This window comes from Gallus gallus, chromosome 1 (genome assembly GCF_016699485.2).
Source record: "Gallus gallus isolate bGalGal1 chromosome 1, bGalGal1.mat.broiler.GRCg7b, whole genome shotgun sequence".
NCBI classification, from domain to species: domain Eukaryota; kingdom Metazoa; phylum Chordata; class Aves; order Galliformes; family Phasianidae; genus Gallus; species Gallus gallus.
In genome coordinates, this window is record NC_052532.1 from 135923173 (window position 1) to 135946760 (window position 23588).

Sequence of the window (23588 nt, forward strand, 5' to 3'; positions counted from 1 at the left end):
ATTCTTTGGGATACATTTATGCTTGCAAAACAGAAAAGTCATGTAACATAAACATTTTTTTGGCTGCAGCTTTTTAGAAAACCTGTTACTATAACATGCCCAGCATTTACACTGCATTATGCAGTGTAAATATGCACTGTACGCTTAAAGAATGTAGGGTCCAAATATGTAAGAATGCTCTTCATCAGATGGAAAAATAAAAATAAAATGACCTTATGATGACTTTACTTACAAAAAAAAAATTCTTGCCCTTCAAATTTCTTACACATTCCGTATTTTAACTAAAAACTGCAATACTGTAATTATTGTTCATGAAAACGCATTTCTCACTTCAAGGTCAAGGAAGGCATTTCAGCCAGTGACTGAAAAATAATAGTATAAAATACATGCTGATTTAGATTTTCAAAATTGATTAGTAGTTTGAGGCTGCGACAGCAATTTGCGTAGTGCTCCCAGTTTACTAGAAGCTAAAATTGATTAGCACTTTTTGAGAAGTGCCATGCTAATCAAGGTAAATTAAGTCATGAAATGGCTTGATTACTAGACAATTTGCCCTTTCACAGAATCTTTAAATAAAACTAGTTGGGGAAATATTTTCTGACAGGAGGTCTGCTAAAACAATTACTTGTACTGGAGAGAAGATAATCATTTTTTCTTTTGTGCTCTTCCTTTTGTGCTTTCTCATATCTTTTCAGTAAATAACTGACCCATTTTGGCCTACTGATTTTTTTTCTCTCTTTCTTGCACTTTTCGCTTCAATACATAATCATATTCACTCTGATAAATAATTCTGTGTGCTATCATCCTGCCTGCTACTGCTGTAAGATGTAGCGAAATAATTTGTGGACTGCAATCTGGAAGTCTAAGTCTGCTGCCCTAGTTAGAAATAGTTCCAGCAAGACAGATAGGCAAACAAATCTATCTTCAGAGTGAGTACTTTTTGTTCTGAAGATATGTATATGATTTTAATACAAAAGTCTCCTGAACATTATTTTCACTTAAGGGTGAAACTCAGATACACATGAAAAATGTATTAAGCCAAAATAAATGGATTTTGCAATTATTCCACCAAAGGTAGTGGAGACAAAATCAAACAGTTGTCATTGTCTATGAGAATGCTTCAGCTCCATTAACCATGAGTGAGCTCTACCTAGGCACTGGTGCTATGGACCCTTCACTCGCTTTTTCTCCCAGTTAGCCTGTGTTCTCCTGATCAAGGGATCAACCAAGCAGAAGCACACAGTGTGCACTTAATGGAGTGCATGGTGTTTCATGTGGGTCAAGGTAATCCCAGATATGGGTAAAGACTGGAAGAAGAACTCATTGAGAGAAGCCCTGTGGAGAAGGACATGGGGGTCCTGATGTACAGAAAGCTGGACATGAGCCAGCAGTGTGCTCTTCCAGCACAGAAGGCCAACGATATCCTGGGCTGCATCAACAGAGGGATGGCCATCAGGGAGAGGGAGGTTATTATTCTCCTCTGCTCTGCTCTCGTGAGGCCCCATCTGGAGTACCGTGTTGAAGCCTAGGGCCACCAGCACAGGAGGGATATGGAGCTGTTGGAAAAGTCCAGAGGAGAACTGTGAAAATTCTCAGAGGGATGGAGCGTCTCTTCTATGAAGATCGGTTAGGGGAGCTGGGCTTCTTCAACCTGAAGAAAAGAGGTCTCTGGAAACACCTCACTGTGGCCTTCCAGTAATTGAGGGGAGCTTATAAACAGGAGTGGGAAGGCTGACTTTTTACACAGTCTGATAGTGACAGGACAAGGGGAGATGGCTTTAAAATAAAAGAGGGACAATTTAGATTAGATGTTTAGAAGAAATTCCATACCCAGAGGGCAGTGAGGCACTGGCACAGCTGCCCAGAGAAGCTGTAGTGCCCCATCCCTGGAGGCGCTCAAGGCCAGGTTGGATGGGGCCCTGGGCAGCCTGAGCTGGTGGGGAGCAGCCCTGCCCATGGCAGGGGTTGGGGCTGGGTGGGCTGAAGTCCCTTCCAACCCAAACCATTCTGCAATTCCACAGTTCTGTGTAGACTGAGGTATTGCCTCTCATGCATGTGCACATTCATGCATACCGGGGACATGCGAGCATGTCCTTGGTGGGAGCTGGGCAGCTTAGTTAACTTAAGGGAGGAGATATGGCTGTGGGGATGTTCATCAAGGGAATCTTTTCCAGTATGCTGTGATACTAGAGTGAAATTCTCCTGCTGTGGGGGAAGAAGGTGAATATACATGCAAAAAAAACCTGACTGCAAATCCCAAAGTATTTCTGTGTTTCCATTTTCTTTTTTGTATACGATCAGATATGCTTTCGCAAAACTGCTCAGATATCACAAAACATATGTAGATCTATGCAAATCTGCAGACACCTGGCTTTTGTTCTGGAGATAGTGCCAGAACTGCAGATAGTTTGGTTAGAAAAGTTAAAAACTAATAGCAGGAGCTCTGTGTACTCAAGATTGTTACACTCCTGCTTGCATTTCCTTTCCCCTCTTGTTTGTGAAAGGCTGCCTGCCAGTCTTTTTTCCTGCCATTTCCATTTCCAGTAAGAAGCTGCCTTATGTAGGAATCTTGACTCTGCCTTCACATCCCCTCCATCCTCTACAATATTCATCAGGGTCGATCTGTCTGAGTCAAGATACATGTATTTTTATACCTTTTCATACTTTTTTGTTTGTTTGTTTCTCTCTTTTTTTTTTTTTTTTCCATACTGTCCCTCTTTCCCTTGAGAAGATTTCCAGCCTAGGAAAAAAAAAAAAAAAAGGACAATTTTCTTCCAATAAGTAAATAAATAAATAAAATAAAACACAACTGAAAAAAACAATGACTTGAGAATTACAGTTCATGAAAGTAAAAAATGTGTTCGGAGTGATAACTAGGCATGGGCAGCCACACTCTGTGGCAGAGACTGAAGGCTGAGTGTTTTGCTTATGTTCATATTGATTATAGCTATCTTTTCAGTTTCTCACACACTCCTCATAAATTATACGCCCTTGCAAACTGTGCCAGTTGGCATTTAAAACTCGCTTCTTTACCATGGGGAGAAATTGAACAATTAACAAAGCAGTGACAATTGATGCTTCCTCTCTTCCTGGGAAGACAGAAGACAAGGACAAAATCCATCCAGTGTGAATGCTATATTCAGTTATCTAATACAGATATGTGAAATTATTGTTTTTTAATCTGAAAGCAAAGCAGCATTTTTTCATGTTCTGTTTCAAAATCTTAAAAAAGGAGAGAAAAAGAGAGAGAGAGAAAGAGAAGGAAGAGGAGGGAGGGAGAAAAGGAGAGAGGGAGGGAGGGAGGAAGGAAGGAAGGAAGGTAAGGAGGGAAGGGGAGGGAAGGGAAGGGAAGGAAAGGGAAGGGAAGGGAAAAATAAAAAGAGCTGGTGAGCCACCCTACAGAGCAACACGCTATGTAGTACCATAGATACACTGCTTCAGATGTCAGGACTGGTTTACTATGTCCCTTGGAAAGAGAATAAAGGAAGTCTCTATAAAACCCAATAATGACAACAAACAGATGAAGTTATTTGTAATAATAAAGCAATTAGATAAAGAGTGTGCTGTTTATGAATTTAAAGATTATCCATAGTATTCCTAATAGCTTTTATTCATAGAATAGGCGCCTTCATTGGCAGTAACAGTACCGCGACTTGTCAGAAAGTAGTCACATGAACCAAGCCTGGAAAGAAAATCATTTGTGCTTCCTAAATTTCCACTGCAGTGCCAATAAGATATATGACTATCCTCAAACAGACATGACAAAAGCAAATATTAGCTGATAACTTGGATGTCACATTTTCAAGTGGGGCATATTTACCTGGCATAACACCAGGCTTTATGAAGGCATCCAGGCTAACGTGCTCTCGAAGCTGCATGGTGCTGTTCAGATCTACAGCAGGAGGACATGCCCTCCCAGCACAGCTATCCTAATTCCAGGAATTCAATTTTGCACCCTGTTGATAAGTTCAGAAAGCCATATTTAAAATTTAGTAGTTTTATATATAAATGTCGATAAAGATGCCTCTCAGAGGTCTGTTTTTGAAAACCTTGCTCACAGTAGTTCTTATGCACTAAAAACCTAACACTACTCAAAATAGCCTATTTAAATATGCCAAAGCAAATTTAGCCCTGTAAATATGCAAGACACCATGCAGCCTAATGTTTCCAAACAGATTGCGTCCTATTTAAAAGGGAATCCTACTCAAAAAAAAAGAAAAAAAAGAGAAAAGAAATTGTAATAAATTAAAGTGAGGGTGAAATGTTGTCTAAATTTTTTTACACTGAGATATTTCACACTTTTGCCAGTGCACCTCCTTCTTCTATGATTATCCAAAGCTTATACCTTCTTGACAACGAAAATATCTGATGGGATACATGTTTTTTCACGTGGTGTGCACAGAATTTTCTACAGTGTCCAAATAAGGCAGCACAGTTGACAAACTTGCTCCTGTTAATTGCCAACTCCTCACTTTCAGGGCTGCATACATTTTCTCAATAAAAGACCACAGCTGACGCTGTCAGGTCAAAAATCTCACAACATGCTTTTGATGCCAAGCCAAACACAAATTCTGCAGGGCTCACACTGGTAACACCTTTCTATATTTTTGTTGTTGTTGCTGTTCTGGATCTGTGGGATAACAGCTTTGAATTCATTCTGATGTGTTGGTGTTTGCTGCACGTGTGAGGCTGCCAATTTCTAAACGACTTGGCCTGAGAAGCTGTGCTCTGAGTGAAGCTCCTGTTCCTGCTGTTGGTCCTACCTCGCTACCACCTCAACTCCCAAACGCTGCTCACCAAATTAACAGGGACACCATCAGAAAAATAGCTTATATTCTTCTTGTCCATTCTTGGTTAAACTATAATAGCTCTCACGTGGTCATACTGCTTTTTCACAGATCTGTTTTTAATGCTTTCTACAGAAGTTCTGTTTCCTTTATGTAGGTCAAGTTACCCTCTTTTCTGGCCCACGCTACTGCTTGTCTTGGGTTCAATCACAGCCTGACTGCTGTGGGCTGTCGTGATGGGACAAATGACCTTCATCGTCCACAATTTTTTCCTTCAGAACCTAGGATATAAATGTGATGTTTATCTTGGCACTTTTGGTAATCTTGCTGGTGAAGTCTTGCTTGCTGCAGCTCAGGAGGAATGCCTACCATGTAAGCTAATAGTCTCCCCGTCCTTAATGCAAATCCCCACCTGGTTTTGCCCACACTGCCAACCTCTCTGCAGTGAGGTAGGAGGGAGAGACAGAGAAGAATCATCTCCACCTGCTCTGCTTTACAAGGTGGTCTTGGCCCCGTGGAGCCACCAGCCAACCCTGCTGCTCTTGCATTCTTCTTTCCCATAGCATCTTTTCTTGATGACAGAAAATCTTCTAAGATCAACAGGAAGGCTATATTAGTATCACTACTAGCTTGGTAAAGCCTCTCCCACTGCAAAGTCCTGCAGCCCAACTCAGCTCTCAGCACGAAGCTGCCCTTGGCTCTCAGTGCTTGTGTGCTGTCACTCACACACAGATTTTCCAGATTCTGGCTTGAGCAGCTTCAGGGTGGCCAAGGACTTGGCAGCACATTAGACCAACAGTTCAGCTGCACAAAGCTGATCTCACCTTGCTGTGTGCCAGTGTGCTAAACGAACAAATGAGGCCAAAATTACCTTGCATTCCTTGGCCATCAAACTGATTTTTATTACTTTTTTATTTTCTTCCATGCTCAAGCTCATCCCTTTGATCCTTTGAATTATGAAACAATTGTCCAGGAAGTCAGCTCTACTGAACTGCACCCACCATGAAGTCATCAGTTTTCTCTTTCCAGCATCCTCCCTCGTCCATCTAGAGACAAAGTCCCAGATCAAGATCCATTTTCGAGTAACAGGTATTCCCATACTTCCTACACAGTCTATCAGGATGCTTCAGTGAACCTGGCTGGGCTTCTGCCAAGGAAAAAATGTGCTCAGAGAATCTGCCACTCCTGTTTACTGCTCTTTCATTTGAGACAGAGCAGAGGAAACAGAGCTTGTATGCACCTTTCTATCTCTGTGGAGCATCTGTTCCTACTGGTGATCATGGCTAAGAATTTTTTACAAGCTCGGAAAATTATAGAAATTTTGGTTCTTCTCCTTCTGATTAATTTCAACCTTCATACAGACATGGCTTAATTATCTTTGCCAGATTTGCCACTGCAGTTCATATCTTTCTGGAGAGCATTAGTTTTTCTCTTCTCTTCTCTTCTCTTCTCTTCTCTTCTCTTCTCTTCTCTTCTCTTCTCTTCTCTTCTCTTCTCTTCTCTTCTCTTCTCTTCTCTTCTCTTCTCTTCTCTTCTCTTCTCTTCTCTTCTCTTCTCTTCTCTTCTCTCCTCTCCTCTCCTCTCCTCTCCTCTCCTCTCCTCTCCTCTCCTCTCCTCTCCTCTCCTCTCCTCTCCTCTCCTCTCCTCTCCTCTCCTCTCCTCTCCTCTCCTCTCCTCTCCTCTCCTCTCCTCTCCTCTCCTCTCCTCTCCTCTCCTCTCCTCTCCTCTCCTTCCTTTTTCTTTTCCTTTCCCTTTCCTTCCCTTCTCTTTCCTTTCTTCTATTCTCATCTCTTCTATTTCAAAGTTCATAATTTAATTCCATAGTTGATCAGATTGTATTAGCTGCAGGCCTATCATAGGATTATTTTTTATCACCTGTACTGATAGGCACATCTAACTCTAGCTTGGTTGCTTTGGCAGATTGGTTTGTCTCCGCTGAATCAAGGATAGAGGGTGTCTGGGGATAGCCCCAGTACACTGGTAATGAAAAGGAACACATGGATTTGAACTGCTAGGACAGTCATGCAAACAGCTGGGCATTTTTTTACTGCATGTTCAAATAAATGATGTTAGCACTGCATGGCTGTTGATGAAGATGGTGCATTTTCTATCTCCAGCCCTCTTTTTAAAAAAATATTTTGTTTTAATTTTTTCCTCCTGAGCATGGAAGCTTTCAATTTGTTTGCCCATGGATCTCTCTCAGACTGATCTCTCATGATGCCATGAGATGATTTTCAGCTCAAACAAGGAAAGAAGGTCATATGCTAAATTGCCACTTGATTATAAATGTATCCTGCACAAAATACAGAAGGATTGTTTGCTGCTGGAGAAAAAGTAAAATAATTGTTCTGTCACTAAAGGAAATTAGAAGCTCCCATACAGTGCTGTTGCTCAGGGTCACTTTCTGTCATACTTACTTTTTTCAGCTGGACAATTTTCACCCTGCTCTGCTCACTCTACAATGTACCTCCTTCTCTTACAGACAACTAAAACATTAACCAAAGTTTTGATGAAAATCCAGATGGAAGATTATGGAATTAACGTAACTTAAATGAAAGAGATGAGTAATGCAGCCTACTGTCTAAATCACCCAGAAATCCAAATTATGTGCCACATGTTACTCCTTAAGCTAGCCATGAGCAGTTTTCTTTCTTTCATTTTTTTTTTTTTAATTTTGATTAACGTGTACTGAATGTCTTCAATAACTGCAGAGCTGAGAAGAAAAACCACTCCTGTAAACAGTGATTTGATTTTGCCTGACTTCATCCTGAGGTCAGGTGTTAAGATGCATTATGTGGAAATGTGCTGGTCCTTATTTTTTTCCATTGGGTGTCACTAGTTTCAGCAGTGCACAGGGCTGGTAGTTCATGCAGTGCATAATCAGAAGCTGGTCAATCTGGTTTACTCTCAGTTGCTACTTGTTAAAAATGAAAAATGAGATCTACACTGACATACAGGTGTTGCATGTTTCTCGGGAACAGCTTTGGAACACAGCTGTGGAGTGGGTACTTCCAGACAGAGCAATATGTATGTTTATGCTGACACTTTGCTGAACCAAAATCCCAGCACTGAATATCTTAAGATAAGATTAAATCCAGATTTAAACCAGGCAAGCTTAGCCAACTCTAATAAATAACATACTCATTACTGGGATGTAGAGTTGTTTGCTTAGAAGTCTGTGTGTCGCTGGGTGGATTAGTTGCAAATTAGGAGCCTCGTTATTGTTGTGCCTGTGTGAGCTGAGGCACATATGCCTGTGTCCGTAATCACAAATGAAATGTATATGGTTTGCGCTTGAGGAGAGGGAAGAATCTGTTACTTAAAATGGGCACACTCTTTATAAGCACTGTCCTTTTCTGGAAGCATTCCAAAAATTGAGCAGATGGTAAAGCCTGATGACTTTTCGGATATTTTTTCTGGAGCACAGTAGAAGTGACGCAGAACCCTACACTACAAGGATGTATGTCCTCTCCTCCCTCCACTATCCTGTTACCAGCCCTGCTCCTTCCCACTGCTGGCCAGAAAAAAAAGTCAGTTTTGTTTTAATATAGTCCCAACTCTATGCCAAGACAATCAGATCCTAGGGAGGATGGAAGTACCCTTATGCTTTGCCTTTTAGTTTGCTTTCAGTACTAGTCACTTCTGCTGGGAGGCCAAGCTAAAACCATGGCAGCTAGTGGAACAGCAGAGGTGCTGAGCTCTGACCTCAGACACACCTGGCAGTAGGATATTGAGCTACAAAATATGCTCTGAGAATTCAAAGGGGATCTGTAGTGAGAGTAAGGCTCACAGTTGTACAGCTGTCTGTAGTGCCTTGGGAAGTAAAACCAGTGGTGCTTCCCAATGAGCAATGCAGAATGAATGTTTGCCTGCATTGAACAGCATTCTCATGAAGAAATCAATTTTTCATTTTTTAAATATAACATCGCACCTACTTACAATTTCTATGGCTTTGTATTACAGTTTGCTGGCACACATAACCGATCCTATAAACTTTACTTCAGCAATGTCACGTAACATCTGTGGGGAGTTCAATCAATACATAAACCCTCTCTCCCTCATTGCTGAATGATTTCACCACCAAATGGCTTTGTTTAACTCTGTGGAAGTGGCCAGCCATCCTGTGTCACTCAGAAGAAGAAACCTGGATTCTTTAAGCCTGGGGAGTGAAGAACCACACACCGCCTTTATTTCCCTAGAGCTCCAGCAGTGCCCAAAGGAGGCTCAGATATGCTGTGTCAGCTTGTAGGGCTGCAGGAACTCCCAGCTGTACAGAAAAGGCATAACTGTCTTTTTCTGAGCCAGAGTCAGGGTGCTTGCTCTGACAATAATCTCTAGGGAGCTGATTACAGCTCTAGGAGGTAGGCAGCTGCTTGGAGAAAAAGCTTTGGGGATTTTCCTATTCTGTAGTGAATCCATGTGTTGTGGTTTAACCCAGCAGGAGGCTCAGCACCACACAGTCATTCGCTCCCTCCCTCCCTTCCTGGTGGGATGGAGGAGAGAACTGGAAAAAAAAGGAAGAACTCCTGAACTGAGATAGAACTATTTACTAAGATAGAGAAAAGGAAAAGTTATGACTGTATATATATATTAATGTATAACAAATGATGCACAAACAATTGTTCACCATGCACCAACCAATGCCCAGTTAGCCCCCAGGCAAGCAGAAGAGCGAGATGCACTACCACACCCTTCAAGACCCAATTCCTGCATAATTCCATATGGTATGGAATATTGCTTTGGCCAGTTTAAGTCAGCTGTCCTGATTCTGTTTCCTCCCAGCTCTTCACTGAGAAACTGGAATGGCCTTGGCTCTACACAGCACTGCTAAACAACAGCCATAAACACTGGTATGTTATCAACATCTCTTCTAGAATGAAAGCATAGCATCATACCGACACTGAAGAAAACAATTCTATCCCAACTGAAACTAAGACACTAGGCTTGAGTGACCTTGTTGACTCCTAGTTGAATGCAGCGAAAAGACAACAGAAGTTTATGAGATGGACAGATCTGGCTTTATCTGGAGACATTTTCCAACAATTTCAATTTGAATACAGTGAAAAAGATTTTTACATTTAACTATCTGAGTTTTCTTTTTAAGACTCCATAAGAAACTGGGCTTTTAGTTGGTCTAGAGTGGTGGTCACCTTTATACTATCTCAAGAAAAGCAACGTAAAAGTAATTCCCTATAAGAGTTTTGCAGGATTTTTTAGAGCAATATTTTAATTATTTTCCCTATCCTGTGCTGGGCTACTCTTTTATCTTCTCCCGGTGATCCCAATGGAGCAACAAGACAAGGAAGGATGTAGCACAGCTGTACTGTACAGGCTCCCCTACACCTTGTACCAGCCCTTGTCTACCGTGCTCTGTCTGTACACCTGGGTTTAACCTCTGTGAAGTGAAAGAAGCTCATGAAGGGTCAATTCACTGAATGCTCTTACTTCAACAGAGAGATAAGGTTTTTGCTCTTTAAAGGTAGAACAGAACACTCTTTCAATATTGTTAGATTATATTTTAACATAAAATACACCAAACAGAAAATTAAGAGCAGGCTCCAAAACCTGCTCCTGTTTCACAGAGCCTGTTCCAGCCAAACACACAGAGTTAGGCTCAGGACACATCTGGATCAGGAAGACGGGCTGTTGTCCTGATTGATGTATGCTGAATTTTACCAAAGGTGCCAGCTGTCTGTTATGTGAGTGGATTCCTGGTCAGAAAGAGAATGCTGCAACAACACACCTTGTTAGGGCACCTATCAGCTCCCCATGGAGTCACCTTATCTAGTTAACTGTCAAAAGCAAACACTTAACTTATGGTAGGCAGCTCTGTGGAGCTTACAGAACTGTCAAAGAATTTGGTATTTCTCAGTGTCACTGATATAATTGCTACGTCCATTCCCAGATGCTGATTCTAGAGCTGATATGCATGGCCTCTTCCTCAGACACTTGAGTATGGATTTTGTTACTTATAAGAAATGCTGACTTAGTAGAAGGGGGAACTGAAGCCCTTGGTGGCCACAGCACAGGGCAGTCACGCCCACAAGGGGTCTGTAGCCTGCAGGTGCTTCCAGGCTAAGCGCTCTAAGGGGATATGCTGCCAGCATCACTGGCATTGGCTGAGGCTGATACCAGCAACATTAGTTAGTAGCTTGGGGGAGGGAGTTCTTTTGCAAAAGTACCTACAGCCAAGAACCAGGTAGGTGCTGACTGTGCAGGTATTGTGTGTATAGCAGGGCAGAGTCTTTGCCCTCAGTATGCAGTCCAAGCAAAGGAGACAGATGAAGGATGTGTAGTTGAAGGACGTGGAGGCAGAAAAACTAATCTGAATTTGCAGACGAGGAACTGTACTATCTTGAGGTCTGAGTGCTAGCAACAGAACATCAGGGTCAGGCTCCCATAAAAGGAATTGTTTACCATTGTTTTCCACTTGCAGGTAGCATCTTATAAGACATTCAGGAACGTAAAGGAATAGTGTTGCATCTGAATGAAACTTTTTAGGTCTTGTGGCAATGTATTAAAACATATCACATCTGAGTATTTGTCAAGTACAATATGCAAGTAGCTAATGCTGCAGTCAAATGCATTTTTCCAAGGAATCAGCTGCTTTCTTATTGCATTTATCAAATGTATCTCCATGGAATGGTATTTCCTAAGACGTGAATCAACACAACATATGTTATAGTGCTTCAGCTTTATTTTCATAATGGAAAGAAGCTGCTTTAATAGCATCTGTTGTAGTGCTGGGAACATATTCTGTCATTGTTTTTCAGTGAAAAAAAATCAATTTCAAGTAAAACTTGGGTAGAAGTTCAAAGAAATGTGCAGGCTAGTTGTGGTCATTCCTGCTGTTAGCCAGTTATCTGCTCTGCTCTCCTTCCCCTTCTTTAATTATTCTTCAGAGTTAACACAAAAACATGGTAAAGGGAAAACTGAGACTGCGTGATTTCTGTGTGCAGATATTCTTTTTCAGCTTAGTGAGAAATTTTGACTATAACGTCCTACTGAATTCATCAGTTTATTTTCATTTAGAGTTGTATGTTCCGTATTGCATTGTTGCTTTCCTATAATATGCATTGTAGATTATCTTCCTTTGAGAGAATAAAATGAAATCTTGCTGTCCCTAGGTTTGGTAAACTGTCTTTAACCTAATTTATATTATAGGGCACAAATTACTGGGGAATTCATATGCTACTAAATGTCAATTCCACTCTTGTCCTAGCAATGACAAAAACAATTTGTAAGTCATTCTAATCAAAAGAATGCCATGCTGAAAAACATCCTTACTGTTCTTTCATAGTTCTCTCGATAACTGCACGAGCATGGTTTTTCAAGGTCCTTTCACTCCTAACAAGGCCATGCAGTGGAGAGAGGCAGCAGATGTTGGATTTTGAGTTCCTTCTGCAGGGGTAGTATCAAAAAGTCCACAGAAGGTTTGAAGATGTTTCTCTCCTTTTTACCACACTAAGGTGCAAGGAATCATTGACAAAAAATGCAGCTAAGATCAGAAGATTGCAGTAGTTTTTATCCACTCCAAACACTCAAGCTATGGTTAATATTTCATGTTTCCATGAAGTGTGGTGGACAAGAAATTGTGCAGTGAGTGGATACGTGATACTTGCTCCAAAGAGCTTTACTCAAAGTTAGACTCAGAGGGATTCCACACGAAAGGGGGAGAGAAGAAGGAAAGTGTCGGAGGGCAACAGAGAGGGTTTTAGGGCAATAAACAGTTAATTACACCAGTCTCTGCTCCTTTCATTTTGGCTTTACTAATTGTAGAGTAATTGAAGTTAAATTAAAAAAAACAACAACAACCCTACAGCCAGAGCAGCAAATGCCCTTTGAAAATCCCTGTTTGTTCAGTAGATTAGGATATACTGCCACGTGCACTTTACTGATGGGTATTGAAATGCCTGGATTGAAACGTTTTGCTATATATAAAAATAGAGAGGGGAAATAGGAAACTTTGACATATAAAGGGATGATAAACTAGAAACATAATTTAAAAGAACTCTGCCAGTGTTTGAGTGTCAGGCATTTTCTGCTTCATGAATTGTAATCTTTGATGGGGGGCAGGGAGACAGGGAGACAAGCTCATTTCAAGTCAGAGAGCAGCAGAAAGAATTTCTGATGAAAACCCAGGTTGGCTTAAAGGTACATTTAGATCTCAGCAGCTCTTGTTGGCAACGTCTGAAGACTTTTTCTATCGGTGAGTCCAATCCTCCTACAAATATAACCTTGCTGGGGTGTGTCCAAAGAAAGGTAAGGAAGCTGCTAAGGGTCTGGAGCACGAGTCTACGGGAAGCAGATGTGGGAAGTGTGATTGTGCAGTCTAGAGAAGAGGAGGCTTCGGGGAGATCTTATCACTCTCTACAACTACCTAAAAGGAGGTTATGGCAGAGAGGGTGTTGGCCTCTTCTCCAGAGTAACAGCAACTGAACGAGAGGGAATTAACTTAAGTTGCACCAGGGGAGGTTCAGGTTGAATTATAGTAAAAAAAAATCTGAGAAAGAGTGGTGAAGCAGTGGCACAGGCTGGCCAGAGAGGTGGTGCAGTCACTGTCCCTGGAGATGTTCAAGAACCATATGGATGTGGCACTGAGGGACATGGTTAGAGGGCATGGTGGAGATGGGCTGGTGGCAGGACATGATGATCTGAGAGGTCTTACCAACTTTAGTGCTTCTTTGATTTTGTAATTCTGTGATTCTATGCTGATGAAGTAAGGTTCTACCTGGAAACACATACTGACTGCATGTATTTTCACATGCCATCTAACTTCAACTGTGTTAGAGCAATCTAAACGTAGACAATATGTCCAGCCCACCGCTTACTATGTTTCCTACTAAATGGATGTGTGGGTGCATATTGAAATGTCGGGCAGCCTTGTCTGACAGGTGCACATAGTTCCCTGTGTGGGTAGAGACAAATGGCTCCAGCCTCATCCGATTGCTGGTGGGATGGATCTGTGGGCAAACAGAGAAGCCAGATCCCATGTGCCATGGGTGAGGCTCTACAGAGCAGACACTGGCCAAGTAAACAAAAATTTTGCCTGTCAGCCAAGACACCTTGTCTCTTTATCTCTTTATGTGCTGGGTTGTAACATAATCAAAATACTCACTTCCAGTAGGCAGAAGGGTCATGGCATCTGGCTTCTGGCAAACAGCCCCCGGCATTTTTCTGCCATCCTGACCTGCTATCAAGTTGCTTTGTGAACATCCTGCCATGCTGATAGCAGATCTCTTTACTAAAATGAATGTGATCAAGGCTGAGTTTGACACAAGGATGTGGCACAGAGTTCAGCAGAAGTACACGTTCCTACCCTCTACACACTGAGATTCTTCTTATTGATTTTTTACTACTTTTTCATATGTCCAGGCAGATAATTAAAGCAAAACAAATGGAGAAAGGGCAGCGCACTGTTGTACTGAAAGTATTCTAGCAACAAACTTATGCAGCTGTTGGACACAAATACAAAATAAAACAAAACAACAAAAATCGTTCTTTTCTTACAAATTCTCCCCCTCCACAGCCACACTCATCCTCCTGGGTTTATTCATCTCTGTATTGCACCCCACTGTTATATTTGATGCAATAAGTGTCCCAGGTAACAATGTGATTTTGACAGTTTAGTTTATTGATGACGTAATCTTGTGTCTGAAAACCTGGAGCATATAGTATGCTCCTACTTATTGCCTCCACTGTATGAAGCTATATGAGCTCCCTTGTGAGTTCTGTAGTCATCTGCACACCTTCCCCTACCAGTATAATGTAAAATAACTGAGTCTCAAGAAGCAACACCTATGTTGTTCTTGGGTACAGATCCAAGCTCTGTTTCAATATTAGCTTATATGAGCTGTATTATGCATTGAAGCCTTCCAAAAAGAAAACAAGAAAAAAAAAAAAAAGTCAATCTGGTCCTTTTGACCTGTAGAAGAGACATAAATTTACCCACTTTAACTGGAAAGCAAGCATTGCAGACCTTAAAACTTAATCCTTTGAGCTATCGTGTTTGCTCAGTAGAAGAGAAAATGATGTCTGGGGACACCAAGCAGCAGTTTCAAATCACTAGTGTATGTTTTCTAAATATAAAAAGCAGCTTTCCCCCTCATAAATATAGCTGTGTCATCTGTATATCCAATGGACAGCTGTAGCCAACAGACATCTGGACTGGACTGGCAGTAAGATATGAGCCAATGGTCCCATATCCTGCTACTTAAAAAGCAGTTCTTCTAGATTGGATTTACCCCAGTATGGGGTAAATGCATGTGAGTTCAGTTCAGAGACAGTCATTCTGTCAGTGCTTTGTACCGCTAGCCAATAACCTCCAGCCCATCCCTGGAGTAACTCGTCCATAGTTTTCAGATCAAAAGGCAGCCAGCTCCAGTGCATTGGGACCCTCCAACAGCTGCATCATTCACGGCTCCCATTCCTAATGCCAGTGCTCAGCTGAGGCCAAGAGAGTTACAGGCTGACTCCTCCAATGGCCTCTATCATTTTCTTTTGAGTCTAATGAGCTTGACTCACAGGATCAGAGTAAATAAGAGCCAGGGAGCCTGGGAGTACTTTCTGCTGCATCTACTGAAAGGAGCTACCTGGAGAGTGCCACTTGTCAGGCGGTGACTAATAAGACATGTGACACGAGCACATTTAACAAGCATAAACATCAGGGTCTGCAGCAGTAAATGTGCATCTACTAGCTTTTTGGACTTCTCCTGAGCGTGGTAAATCCACACAATCAGCACCAGAAACACGGACAAGAAGGCACATGCAAATAAAAAGCACGCAGATCTCCTCTGGAGCTGCAGCTCTCATCCCTCTCCTGATAAAAGTTCTACATTTCAAAAGCCATCAATCAGCAGGAAGACACAGTTTCTTCTTTTCGACCCTGATAGCACATTAAACACACACACACACACACACACACGACAAAAAGGAGGGAGAGGAAAACAAGAGGAAAATTACAGGGGAAACCAAACCAAGACACAAGCACTCTTCTTGCAGTTCTGAAAAGCATTCGCCAATCTCATCTCCTGTAGAAAAATTCCGCTCAGTTTCCAGCACTCCTGAAGGCACTTAGCACCGCTCCTGAGCATGCAAAACATTCCATGCAATTGCCTCTGCATCCCGGCAAAGCAGAGAAGATCCCACCCGCTTATCACAGAAATGGAACAGATGTGAAGCTGCGCCGAGTGCCCCCACGTCCCCTGCCGCCCCCTCCTTCCCTTCGCTGGGTTAACCCGCAGCTCTGCCGGCGGAGGGCACTTACCGAGGGCTTTGCGATAGGAGAATGCAGTTAGGCTCTCTCACGCCTGGGAAGAGCTGCACCCAGTAATGAAGCAGGCACTGAGAAGTCGCACACTCTTTCAATAGCTATTCAGGTAGCGCTGCCAGCTTTCTCGAGCTCTCTGCATGCACGCACATGGGGGGAGAGAGAGAAGGAGAGATGCAATAAACTCCGACTGTAATTAAGAGAGCTCCTTTCTACAAATTACAGCAGCAAGTGATCCCTTTAGCAGCCTTTTTAGCATGATCTCTTCAAAAGGAGTTCCTTACAAGAAACACTGCATCCTTACTACTCTCTTTCTCTCTCTTTTTCATATATTTTTTCCCTAAGAAGAAAATAAAGCCCACTCCCTTGGAGATTTAGTCATTGATGTATCATAGGGAGGTTATTGTTGTTCAGAGTTTTGATTGATGAGAGTTTTATTATGAAATTCAGCCTAGTTTGCAGCCAAAAGGAGACCCGACTCTGTTCTTTTTAAGGAACAGCCTCTCAGGAAAGCAGTTTAAATCAATAATTTCATGCATTTAATGACAGTAGTCATGAAAGAAAGTATCTGTGCTAAGCAGTTCAGTAGCTGGGAAGGTGGTAAGTACAATCCAGTGCCTTTTTGTTCGTACATAAACCATTAAGGGCAAAACAATACCGCGTGTCAGCAAAGAGAAAGATTTATAATGGAAGTCCCGAACTTGGAAGTATTTTACAGAAAATGCATGTTTGGTGCTCCAGTGTGCCAGTTCCACATGGACAGTGTGTCCAGAGTATCATTTAGGGGGTGATGGTTACTTGTTCCTAATGCACATGAAATAAATACTGTCATTAAATTTTGGAATATTAAAGAATTTGGCTTAAGGATTTGCAAGATTTAAGAAAGTTAAATCTCCAAGATAGATCCTTTCTTTATTAGAGAATCCTCTTTCTCTGAAGCTTTAAGATTATTTATCCTTTCATTACTTCTGATGTCACCTTTGATCAAAATCAGATAACATATATCCCCTTCTTAACTAAAAGAGGAGTGTTCCAGGAGATGGGCTCCATCAGAAGAGGGGTGGCCAGCAGGGACAGGGTGGTGATTTTCCCTGTCTACTCTGCCCTTGTGAGGCTCCATCTGGAGTACTGTGTCCAGGCCTGGGGCCACCAATACAAGAACTATTGGAGTAGGTCCAGAGGAGGGCCACTATGCTGATCAGGGGGCTGGAGCACCTCCCCTATGAAGACAGGCTGAGGGAGCTGGGCTTGTTCAGCCTGGAGAAGAGAAGGCTGCGGGGTGACCTCAGTTCCAGTACCTGAAGGGAGCCTACAAACAGGAGGGGAGTCAGCTTCTTATGAGGGCAGATAATGGCAGGATAAGGGGAAGTGGTTTTAAGTTGAAGGAAGAAAGATTTGGGTTGGATATCAGGGGCAGTGGGAACAGAGCTTGATGGTCCTTGCGGTCCCTTCCAACCCAAACCATTCTATGATTCTATGATTTTTCTCCATCAGTCCACCTCTCTTTCTTAACCATGATCACCCATACAGCCGTCTACACAAATGTACAGTGCAAAAGCAAAAGTAACCACTGGGGGAAAAATCAGCAATTAAAATAATCAATTACATTTAATTTATGAACAGTCTTGTTCCCCAGATAGCATTAGCTTTTTCTTCATCTTGGTACAGTACAATCACATGGTCATCTGCAGGGTAGATGAAGAAAAGTGAAGAAATCAAGCAGTGTATGAACGTGACATTCCTCCCATAAGCAAAGAAGGGGACAGACTCTGAAGCAGGGTTTGTTGTAATATGACAAGGGGAAATGGTTTCAAACTAAAAGAGGTGAGATTTAGACTGGATATTAAGGAAGAAGTTTTCTACAGTAAGGCTGGTGAGGCACTGGCACAAGTTGCCCACAGAGGTGATGGATGCCCTGTTTCTGGAGGCACTCAAGGTCAGGCTGGATGGGGAGCACCCTGATCAAGCTGTTCATTGCAGGGGGGTTGGACTAGATGACCTTTAAGGGTTCCTTCCAACTCAGTGATTCTATGAGACTGTGATTTTATGAAAGCAAGCAACTCTACCCAGCCACCTCCATGGAACCCCAGTTTGACAGTAACTTCAGGGACTTCCCCTTGGCACTGCTATCCAGAGCCATAAGGAAATCACTAATAAGGATGGAAATTGGGAGAATGAAGGAGAAAATAATTAAGCCTATTAAAAAAGCAGTCACAGCAGAGAGATACATTATTGACAGCTCTATCTAAAGCACTTCAGCACTCCACAATGCTCTGTGACACTCCTGTTCAGCCTGCTAACCTTTTTTTGCAAGGGATGTTTTCACACACAGCTGTCCAGCTGTTAATCTCAGAAGCATATATTTAGTGTTTAATTACTCTTCACCAAGGACAAATGATTCTGGGGCCTTGCCAAGTGTATTTGGAGGTCATAAAAGATAAAATGCTCAGGCTGATGCTACTTTTGCAGTTCAAACTTATCTCAGCAGCAGAATTCTCGAAAAGATGGAAATTTCTGTCCTACAGTGCATCTGCCTCCTTCCTTCTCAGAGACAGCCAGCAGTGGTTACAACCTCGTGTTTAAGTTGCAAACCAGCCCTGGATGGCACCTCTTACTCCTAATGGGATCCCAACATGGACGGGCTCATAAGGCTTCTGAAGTCATGTCCTTCTGTCCCATGGAGAGCATAGAAAGCAGCAGATGAAAACGCAACATCCAGGTCTCTGTTTTTCCTGATCTAAAGAGGAAGTATCAGTTGCCTATCTCATAGCATCTCACTGTCAGCGTTCTTTGCTATGGAAATTCATCCTTACAAAATACAAGAAGCTCAGCCTCTATTCCTCCTCTACAGAGGTCAGTCAGGAAACTGGCAAGCTGCAAGACTTGTGCTGCTGAAGAGAGCCCCAAGGTTGGGGCTGCTCTGTCTGACCTGTTGGGACTTCCCACCAGTACCTCAAGGAGAGCCCCAGCTCTTCCCTCATCGTAAGCACCATCACTGAAGGACCATGAGGGACTGGCTTTGTACTACTGCAACAAAACAGAATACGTCTTGGGGAAGAGCTGCAGGTATCTGCTGAGGAAGAGCATCTCTGCCTTGCAAGTTGCACTAGTTGAATTTATTTTTGTTTTTGTTTATAGAAAGCTTATTTCTATAAATTACAAGTAGGCAGTGGAAATCTGTTTACATGAAGAAGGCAACCTGAATAGATGACAGTTTGACATCTTTTTGTAATAAAAGCAAACTTTCTAGCCTTCTAGCTACTCCTCCATCTGGGCTTTTAAAGGGAGGCTTCCCAGAGAAGAATAGAGATAAAGGGCTCTAAGAAATGGCCTCTGGAATGACAGGAGGGCTCAGTTCTGAGGGGATTATATTAATTCAGTCAGATCTATGGGTTGCCACTTGTGAGGACACGCAACTTAAACTTTAATAAAAAAGATTCCTTTTTTGTAGTGCAGGTAAAGAGACCAGGAGAGCTCTCCCATAAATTACTGCTTTACAACTTAGAAAGAACTAACAAATCATCTGTGACCTGTGAATCTAATTTCACTGTGCAAAGATCTTTTCCTCTAGGGCTCTTTTCCTGATACATGTATCTATTTGCCATTCTTCATTGACATAAACCAATTTCTGTGGTTTGCCTGTCAATAATGCTACTTAACTTTTAATGCATAATGGTAAAGCCATTGACCTCTGGTAGAAGCAGGTTTTTAAAGAAACAGCTCTTGTTTTCCATGGAATGTGAAAAATTTTGGTTTAAATACACGTCTGAAGTGAAACGTGTATTTAACATACTAGAGGATGAGGTAGATGTATGTTTTCTTATTTCTTGTGTAGATGCTACTCTTCATCGTTATCACCAAGGAGTTTTACATTCTGGTATCTTGCTTATCATTGGAAAATAACAATACATCTAATATGGCACCTGATACATTGGCTGTGCGGGGTGTGTGCTGACTGGTGCTAGCACATCCTAATGATGATTCTCCCTCTGTCTCTTCATCTTCCTCCCAGCATCATCTACGCAGGACCAACTGGCCAGAAAGGTTACATTAAGAGAGTAGGCATCAGTGCCCATTTCATAATGATGTCAGAATTATTCCAGCATCACCTAGCAGAATCGGTATAACTCTTAAAATGAATTCTGAATGGTCTGAAGTAAGGAAATATATAACCACTGCATGCAAATTGTGCCCTGCAAGTGACACCACAAGCACACTGTCATAATGAATGCATTTCACTCTTTGTGGTGATGGCTTAGAAAAAATTGATTTCTGCAGATGTGACCATCCCTTTTCGGTCATTTCTCACAAAACCCTAATTATTTTACAGTGCAAAGATAAAAACACAGCCCTTTCTCAGACAGCCATTTTTGTGTTAGACTTTGCCAAAACTAAGCGTACACATTAGTCATAAGTGCTGGACTTTATCCCATTGATTAAAGAGAGTTTATGGAAGAGAGATGGGGAATTTTTATTATGGTGGCTGTACTCTAATCTCATTTGCATTGAGGTAAACCTAATTTAAGTTTAGTTACTACAGATTTCCACCTGTGCTGACTGTGTTCTGCAACACAAAGTTAATCAAGCCAATGCTGTCAAATCTAGAATAGTATATAAAAAAACACCAGTGCTGCCTGGCACACCAGACTTTTGTCTGACACACTGGGCTATTGTACCTGTAAGTATTGAATTTGACACTTTTTTAAGTCCAGTTGGAACTTCTGCCATGTCACTACAGGGTCTGAAGCTCAAGGTCAGGCTGTATCCCTTTCAAGGTTTCCAGGTCATACTTTGTACCACTAGCATTCTGCATCCTTTATTCTGAACAGTCTGTTTCTCCGTAAGTGGAAGAAGTTGATGACAAATGACAATTTTCTGAGCTGCGTATCAGCACTAATGCACTGCTTGCGTCATCCAAGATGAAACATAGTTCACAATGTTTCTTAACTGATTAGAATTATATAAGGGTTTGTAATCCAGGAGACTTAGAATGGGTATAAGGAAAAAGTTTTTTTTATGATAAGGGTGGTGAGGCACTGACACAACTTGCCCTGAGACACTCATGGTCAGGCTGAATGGGCCTCTGGCAACCTGATCAAGCTGTAGGTGTCTACCTGCACCTGTAGGTGTCCCTCCCTCCTGCAGGGGAGTTGGACTAGATGGCCTTTAAGGGTTCTTTCCAACTCAATGATTCAGTGATTCTGTGATTTTTCTACCTTTTAGATGCATGGTTGAGGTGAAGAGTTTCTGATTTCAAATTTATTTATTTTTTAATTTATTTATTGTCTTTTTCAAAAGGAGTGGCTGGAGGAGGTAGTGGCTTCCAGGAGAGGAAGCTTCTTCTAGAAGGAGGCACTTCAGCCTGATCAGGGGAGAAAATACCTGTAAGGGTAGCAGCTCAATATGCGGCAGTTGGAGGAGAAGGCAGAGAGCAGTGCTCTGCAAGAAAGGAGACTTCAGTACAGTAGAGAAACTGAAAAACTGCTAAGAGAAACAGAGAGCAGAAGCCTTGGTGGTTATGAATAGCAAATCTGTCTATGAGCCTGAGGAAACCCTAACAAATTTGCCACAATTCCTCAAAATGCTGATGTGATTGAAAAGCAATCTTGGAAGGACAGACCCTTCCTGCAAAAAGGAATGGGGGAACAATCTTGCTCCGGATGGATGTGGTGGTGCCTAACAAGCACATGTGGGTGTTGCTGCTGTGCTTGCTGGAAAAATCATGTAAGCATGACAGGTAAAGAAAGCTGCAGACACGGCTTTTACTGTTCTCTTTGAATGTGCTGAAATGTGTGATTGTGCTGATCTCTTCCAGACCCAAGTGCCATCCATAACATTGGTACAACTGCTTAAGTGTCTGGGATGTGTCTAACAGTGCATGGTTTCATGATATAGCATGAGATGAATTACCAGCTTGCTTCTGTCCAAAGGGACAGCCAGGTTACCCTTTCTGCCTCTTTGCCCCTAATGTCACTTTTTCAGTGCATGTTGATCTAGAGCTGGGTGTCATCTGAGAATCATCACCAAGAGAATCAAATGACACATAAAATGACAGAAAATGATCCCAGCATATAAAGTGGATGATGGCTCTCTAAGTTAGTGATAGAATGGGCTTGATCCAAGTACAGCAGAGAGTCCAAGCCAGCAGCTGGGAGATGGACAATAGAATCATAGAATCCTAGAATGGATTGGACTGGAAAGGACCTCAGATTGCCACACTATATCAGGCACTGGATCAGGCTGCTCAGGGCCCCAGTCAGCGTGGCCTTAAACACATCCAGGAATGGGGCATCCACAGCTTCTCCGGGAAGGGAGGAGTGAAGGATGGTAAGGGGAGTGAGAAGTCTATTTTTCAGCAGCAGTGAAATATTAGGTCAAGCTCGACCTGTCATAAAAATATCCCTGAGAATACCTCTGGGATAGCGTACTGTGTTGTAAGTCTGTGCAGTCATAAATGCCTTTAAGATTTTTTTTACGTTAAACATCATCCTATGGAAAGTTTGATCATCACTGATCAGTGTGCTTCCTTATCATGAAATGGGGCATCTCTACAACAACCCATTTTTTATATATCCCAGGAATGTTCCCTTAGATTATCAGAAAGGAAAGCACTAGAGAAAAAGAAATCAACAGCCTTCAGGATCTAGATGTTGTTTTTATTGTTTTCCTAGTGAAAGATAAAAGTGAGATTTCACTGTTGTTCCTTTTGTGTGAAGGGTCACTGATTATCCCAGTTCTTGTTGAATACAGTGGACCTGACAACAGAAATTGGGGAAGGGTACAGAGTCCTCACTTCAGTCTGAATCTGAGCTTAAGCTCGCGTGAAAAGAGCACAAAGACATGGATACAACACAGAGCAATGCCCACCGTGTTGCCCAAGTGAAAGTGAGCAGCAAGGAAGTCTCAGTTTCAGAGAGAGGAGTGCAAGTGATGAGTAGATAAGAAGAGTGTTTGGCATGTTCATACAGCAGTTGAAGTTGGAGGCAGAGATTATTTACCTCCTGTTGCAGCTTTTGTCCATGTCTTCAGCCCTCCTTTATTCAGAAAGGAGGGCATGCAGGAAGAAGAGTCTTGTCTCAGTATAATACTGGATTGTATCCTGAATTTGTACCTCTGCTCAGGAACTCAGCTGTACCTTCAGATGCAGAAGTATGTGCACAGCCAAAGCGAACATGATTCAGCTGAAAATCTGGTTCATGAAAAATGGAAGCAATACAGGCTAGAGCACAGTCATTCCATCAGCTCTTCTCATTTAGGCAAAGTACAGATTTTCCGTTATTAACGCTTCATCCCAGGCTGACTTCAGTACAGGATGCACCATTGCAGACTGGTGTCTGCCAGCGTCCTATGACTCTGCTTCCTTCTGAAGCAAACCAAACCTTACTGGGCCATTACTGAGCCTCTGTTGTGTCTGTCTGTCATGTCTCATGACACTGTAGCATGCTGCGATGAGCTTGGGGGAAGTAATACCGGGAGGAGTTGGGTAGTTAAGCAAGTCAGTCTCTCTCACTGTAGTAATTCTATTCTGCCAT

The 23588-nt window shown here is 42.2% G+C and overlaps 1 protein-coding gene across 1 annotated transcript in view; it reads right to left on the reverse strand.

The window, feature by feature from the left end:
* ST6GAL2 (ST6 beta-galactoside alpha-2,6-sialyltransferase 2) overlaps positions 1-16167 on the reverse strand; it is a 177670-nt gene extending 161503 nt beyond the window's left edge. Inside the window, exon 1 of the mRNA XM_015277829.4 lies at positions 16054-16167. The gene's annotated coding sequence lies outside the window, so the exon portion shown is untranslated. The remainder of the gene's footprint in view (positions 1-16053) is intronic.
* Between the last annotated feature and the right edge of the window lie 7421 nt (positions 16168-23588).